This window comes from Molossus molossus, unplaced genomic scaffold (assembly GCF_014108415.1).
Source record: "Molossus molossus isolate mMolMol1 unplaced genomic scaffold, mMolMol1.p scaffold_m16_p_1, whole genome shotgun sequence".
In the NCBI taxonomy this organism is placed as follows: domain Eukaryota; kingdom Metazoa; phylum Chordata; class Mammalia; order Chiroptera; family Molossidae; genus Molossus; species Molossus molossus.
Window position 1 is genome coordinate 53381388 of NW_023425344.1, and position 6360 is coordinate 53387747.

Here is a 6360-nt window from a genome sequence, read left to right on the forward strand (position 1 = left end):
TCAATGAAAAAATATCCTCAGAAGAGGATTAACAAAACAACAACAACAAACTCATGACCAGAGAGGAGCGAGAAGGAAAGACACAAGGCCCATCAACCAGCCAGAACAATGACCTCCATCACATGTTCCAAGCACCAGGAAGCTGGGTGAGTTCCACATTGTTCTTATTGTTGTCACATATCAGGGCCCATCACCAGAACTCAGTCTGTTCTCCATCATTTGTTCAGTGTGGAGTGCATCTTCTGTGACTTCAGGCTCTACTTAGGCCCACATCAGATAATGTTCTGCCTGACAGTAGCCCAGGACACTTGTAATGCACACACTCCCAAAAGGGTAAAAACTTTAGCCATTTTAAGGAGTGATGGTGAATTGAAGCCAAATATTTTCTTTGATGCAAGGGGAATAAGATGGAATCAGTTTGAAATTGCCTACCTAGCTGGTAGAGAAGAAGAACAGAATTAATCTTTTATGGAGGGTGTCAATGGGGTAAAAAAGGAGGAACATTTGTAACAAAAATAAAATAAAGAATTAATCTTTTACATATACTTTTATATGTTTGGATATATTAAGTTATGAATTTAGACAAACCTAATTGCAAAGTTTCAGGCTTCCTAAGCTTTGATATTTTCAAGAAATTCAAATATATGCTCTGAAAGGAATTTTTCCTACATTTATATAAAAATGAGCTGCACTGGACATAAAAGTTAATGTTTTCATTTCTCGAAAGTCTCCAGATTGGCTATAAATAATTATTTTAAAATGTGTTTATATATAAACATTATATATGTATTTACATGCATATGTGTATACATATGTTATTGTAAGAGATATAACACACAGGCATATATGTGTGTATATGTGTATGTGAGTGTGTATACACCCATATACATACAGGTTAAACTAGATACATTTGAAAAGAAGTAAAGGAAATCAAGTATTTGCAGAACCAGGGCGTTTTGCTGAGTCACCAGCTGTAGCCCGGCCTCAGCAGCTCTGGCTGGCAGGCAGGCAAGTTCATTCTCAGTCCTGGTGTCTCTTTTCCTACACTTTTCTTTTCTTCCCAACCCAGGAGCCACTCTCTCTGCGGGGTCATTCTGGGGACCCAGGTTGAGCCCGCGCTGCCACCTGTCCCCTGAGGGAAGCGAGACCAGGTCCCACCTGGGAGAAACCGCAGGAGTCGCCACTGGGGTTTAGTCCACCTTCCCGCATCTGCCACAGGAGGGGCCCTACCTCCCATTCTCCTGTCCCCCTGCCCTGTTCACGATGCAACCTGCTTCTGCAAAGTGGACAATCCAAAGGACTATGTCTTCATTGAATTTTGTATCGAAGACAGTAACGATGTTAATGTAAATTTTGAAAAATCCAAACTTACTTTCAGTTGTCTTGGAGGAAGTGATCATTTTAAACATTTAAATGAAATTGATCTTTTTCACTGTATTGATCCAAATGATTCCAAGCATAAAAGAATGGACAGATCAATTTTATGTTGTTTAGGAAAAGGAGAAGCTGACCAGTCACGACCAGGATTAACAAAAGAAAGAGCAAGGTTAATTGGCTTAGTGTGGACTTGAATAATTGGAAAGACTGGGAAGATAATTCAGATGAAGATGTCTAATTTTGATCATTTCCCTGAGATGATGAACAACATGGGTGGTGATTAGTTTGTAGCTTTACCAGAATTAAATGGAGCAGATTATGATTCACAAAACAGTGATGATGAAAAAAATGCCAGATCTGGAATAAGGAATGTTGTCATCGCTGGATTTTGAGGAAGAAAAATAACTTCTCTGGAAGATTTCATAATTGAGAGAATTCCTGAGTTGATAGTTCTAAAGGCAGATGCTGCATCTGCCTCCTTTAGCCCATTTTTCTACCTGCTTGTTTCCTTAAAGGCCTCACTAAGAGGTGATATGTACCATTGTATAGGGTGACTTTAAGTCAGCTAAGGCAGTAACCTTATGCATGAACATTTCCCAGACTTCCATGATGCTGCTGAGGTCCTAGGCAACTGATACAGCAGTTGTGATAAATAAAAACATTTCACCTCAATCTCCTTTACTTCATAACATAGATACTTACATGGTAGGTCTTGGATTATGGGAAGATAACTTAAATTTTAGAGTTTAGAACATGAACTCAAACTGGCTGAAATGAATTGGTTGATACCTTAAAATGGTAATCTGTTCTTCCTTTGGTATATTCATACATGCATACATATGTGTGTGTGTGTGAACAGTGACCATCATTTTATATATATATGAAAAGTTGGTAACTTGTAACTTGTCTGGAATTAAATGTCTGTTAAAGAATACAAAGTTAATGGAGTCAATCTGAAGATCTACTGGCTCTATTGAACCATTCATGAATCAGGCAGCATCCCATCTAGCAAGCAGAGAAGTGCTCTGAGAAGCTGTACAGTGTGGAAGGGTTTTATAGGCAGAAACTGGGCTTGACAAGCAAATTAGCAGCAAAGGAAAAGAACAGATTGTTTCAGAGTTTACCTTTTCTTAGGGGAAGGTATGGATGTCATCAGGCAGATGGTCTGAGCTTCCTTTGGGGGATGGAGAGGGCTTACGGGACCATTGGTATTGACCAGACAATTCCTGACCTATTAAAATTACATTCCTGGAGGGAGTTAAAACTACTATTAAGTTTGGTGTCATAAGCTTTAATTTAGCACAAGCGAATCCATTTTGGCCATCTGGTTTTGTCTTAATATGTAGAGAAATAAAAAAGATAAAAAAGACACGGCACTTTGTTCAGAGATGAGAAAATTTTGGGAACAAGAGTGGGAAAATAGAAGGAAAGGATGCCTGTTTCAGTTTTTTGTTTTGTTTTGCTGTTTTTTTTTTCTGTTGGGGAAATGAGCTCTATCTTGATATTGTGAGCACTAATCCCATATTTAGCATTTCATGGTCTGGGTTAACAGGCTTTTTGTAGGAGTGGTAAAATTTTGTTAGGACACATAGTAGACAAACATGTGTGGGTGAGTTCTCTGGAATGCACACTGTAAACATTCTAGATTAGTTTTCCATGAGACATTGGACTTATTGATTAAACTATTGTCAAAGGGGTTGTTATACCCAATGGTTTATGCAGCTCTGTTTGAGACCTTTTCAGGATAGCAAGTTCTTATCCCAAGGCAGTCCAGGAAGGACAGTATGATGATAAAAATGATGGTCACTGTTTGAGAATCTATTTCCTTTCTGACTTGGAGCTAATATAAATGAAAGATTTGGATTTAACTTTCCAAATCTACCAAGTATGCAAGTGTTCACATTTTACTGCTCTGTAGTATTTTTTAGTCTTTTCTCCAGCATTCCCACATTTAATTCTCCTATTCCATAAGCTTTGTGTACTATCCACACAAAAGAGAAAATGCTAAATTCAACCATCTGTACCTAAAATAAAGCTCTGTGAAGACCATATTGGGTACACTCAGATATAATACCAGATGAATTCACTAAATAAGGTTGTTCTACCCCATCTTCAAATTAATGAGTTGGGCCTATGAGCTTAGTGTACATGTCTCTCATTAATTTATGTAAAATGAGATTAAAAATGAGCAAGATGCAGTGTTGTAAATCATACAAAAATTCTCTGTCATTATGCATGTGTCAATTTCTGCTGTGTGGAGGACCTCCTCATATTGGCTCAGATGAATACTGTGTGAGGGAGTCTTCTTTTTCCGGGCTCCAAATGAATGCAGTAGAAATTGCTTTTTGGTTCCTTCTCAACATTTCAAACCTTACTTTCCTTGTTGGGGAACAATAGGTCTCAGACTGACATTAGCCATGTATTCATTCTATTCTTTTTTCTTTTGAATTTCCCTTTTGATCCTGTATTTTTCCTCTGGAAAGGGTCCCTGTTTTATTCCTAGGTAGAATGGAATGTGCCTATTCACATTCAGAGTTCTATCTACAGCCTATCAGGAAAAATAAAGACAATGTAGGTTAAGAATTTGAGTTTTATTTGTGGATGAAGGATGAAGAAGATTAAAAAGTCAATCTTTCTCTCTGAGCAAAAAACTCTCAAAATTATTGTCACTTGAAAATCCTGTTGTGATAGATGATATTAACATTTCTTTTTCTTTGCATTTCTGCTATAACAGTTGTAATCCTCCCCAAGGAATTGAATAGGGAGATCATATACAAAGAGATAAAAAAATTAAAATAGTATTCTGATTAAATATGCATATATTTAATTTCTATGTCTATTTATTTGCCTCTGGCTTCCATAAATTGGCTTTATTTCTTAAAATTTGCTTCAGAAATAATTGTATTCTCTTACTCCAAGTGTCTCTTTTTCGTGTCTCTAGGAGATCCTTATGGATCACTATTGGTATCCAGATTTTTATGGATATTACTTCTTTTACCTTCATCAGCTCATGCCATTTCTAAGTTCACTATTTCCTTCCATCTATCTTTACATACATTAGGCATGTTTGTATCCCCAACCTTTTAATCCCAAGCTTATTTCTTACCTGTTCTACATACTTCCTTGCCTTAATTGAAACCTGGCTCTTCAGTTCATTGGCAATCATTTATTGGACGCCAACTATACATTGTCTCCTTTTGGCATTTTGTATTTCACCAATCTGTTGACTTTTCAGTGCCTTAAAAGATCCCGCATGAACACATGGGCCTACATCAAACTAAAAAGCTTCTTCACAGCAACAGAAACAACCATCAAAATGGAAAGGCAACCCACTGTATGAGAGAGCATAATTGCCAATGATATATCAGATAAGGGGTTAAGTTTCAAAATATATAGAGTGCTCATACAACTCAACAAAAGGAAGACAAAGAACCCAATTAAAAAATGGGCAGAGGAACTAAATAGACACCTCTCCAAAAAGGACAAACAAATGGCTAAGAGACATATGAAGAAATGCTCAACATCACTAATAATCAGAGAGATGCAAATTAAAACAACTATGAGGTATCACCTCACACTTGTCAGAATGGCCGCCATCAACAAATCATCAAACAACAAGTGTTGGCGAGGGTGTGGAGAAAAGGGGACTCTAGTACACTGCTGGTGGGAATGCAGACTGGTGCAGCCACTATGGAAAACAATATGGTGCTACCTCAAAAAATTAAAAATTGAATTGCCATTTGACCCAGTGATCCCACTTCTAGGAATATACCCTAAGAAGCCTGAAACACCAATTAGAAAGAATATATGTACCCCCATGTTTGTAGTAGCACTATTTACAATAGCTAAGATCTGGAATCAGCCCAAGTGTCCATCAGTAGACGAATGGATAAAAAAGCAGTGGTGCATATACACAATGGAGTACCATGCAGCTGTAAGAAAGAAAGATCTCTTATCCTTTGAGACGACATGGAGGGACCTGGAGAGTATTATCCTAAGAGAAACAAGCCAAGCATAGAAAGACAAATATCACATAATCTCACTCATTTGTGGAATATAATGAACATAACAATCTGAGGAACAGGGTAGACCCAGAGATGTGGAAGTAGGGTACAGACTGACAACCCTCAGAAGAGGGGGTGGGGGAGGGAGGTAGGAGATAAACCATAGAGCTTATATGCATATATGCATAACTGATGGACATGGACAACAAAGCTGGGGGGATGGGGAGGAGAGTGTCAAGTTATGAAGTAAGTCTGGTTGCTCCCGTGACTAGCTGTAACTATACTTAAAAAAAAAAATTGGGGCCTTATAAAATTATAAATGTTTCTAGATTTTGAAACAAACAATTTTTCCTTAGTTGTCCTGGTAAAAGAGGATCTTTCTCAAGTTCTATTTGCTCTGATGGAATTTCAATCAGTTTAAAACAAGGATTAGAAAATCATCTCTCTACGAAGACCAGGCAGGAGTGATGCAAATGTGTGAATTAGGTCAGGTGTAAGAGACTATTGGAAAGGACTTTTTCCAGTAAACACGATAGCATGCTCCACCCAATAATATGCAAATTAAAATGCTCTTAACACACTCTTTACTGCAGGGTAAACAACATGAATACATATGTATTTGAACCATGTGATTAAATGAAGCTTATGTTAAATTGAAGTATAGAGAGAAGGACCACCCACTGAGTTTCTGCTCTCCTCATGTTATGGGCTAGTCACACGACTTGCTCTATATCAAATGGATGTACAGGCTGGACTTCAGTTTTTATATCATATCTTTTCATGTGACTGAGTTAAATGTTTAGGAAATGAAAAGGCAAGAAGAGTAGTTCACTGGCCATGGACTGTGTGGCTCAGTGGTTAGAATGTCAGCCTCACACTGAAGGGTGATGGGTTGGATTACCAGTCAAGGGCACATACCTGGGTTGCAGGTTCGATCCCGGACCCCTGAAGGGGCACATGTGGGAAGCAACTAATCAAT

The 6360-nt window shown here is 38.0% G+C and overlaps 1 pseudogene; it reads left to right on the top strand.

Annotated features, from left to right (window-relative positions):
• The first annotated feature begins 1263 nt into the window (after positions 1-1263).
• Positions 1264-1743, top strand: LOC118616344 (annotated as a pseudogene).
• Positions 1744-6360: the final 4617 nt, after the last annotated feature.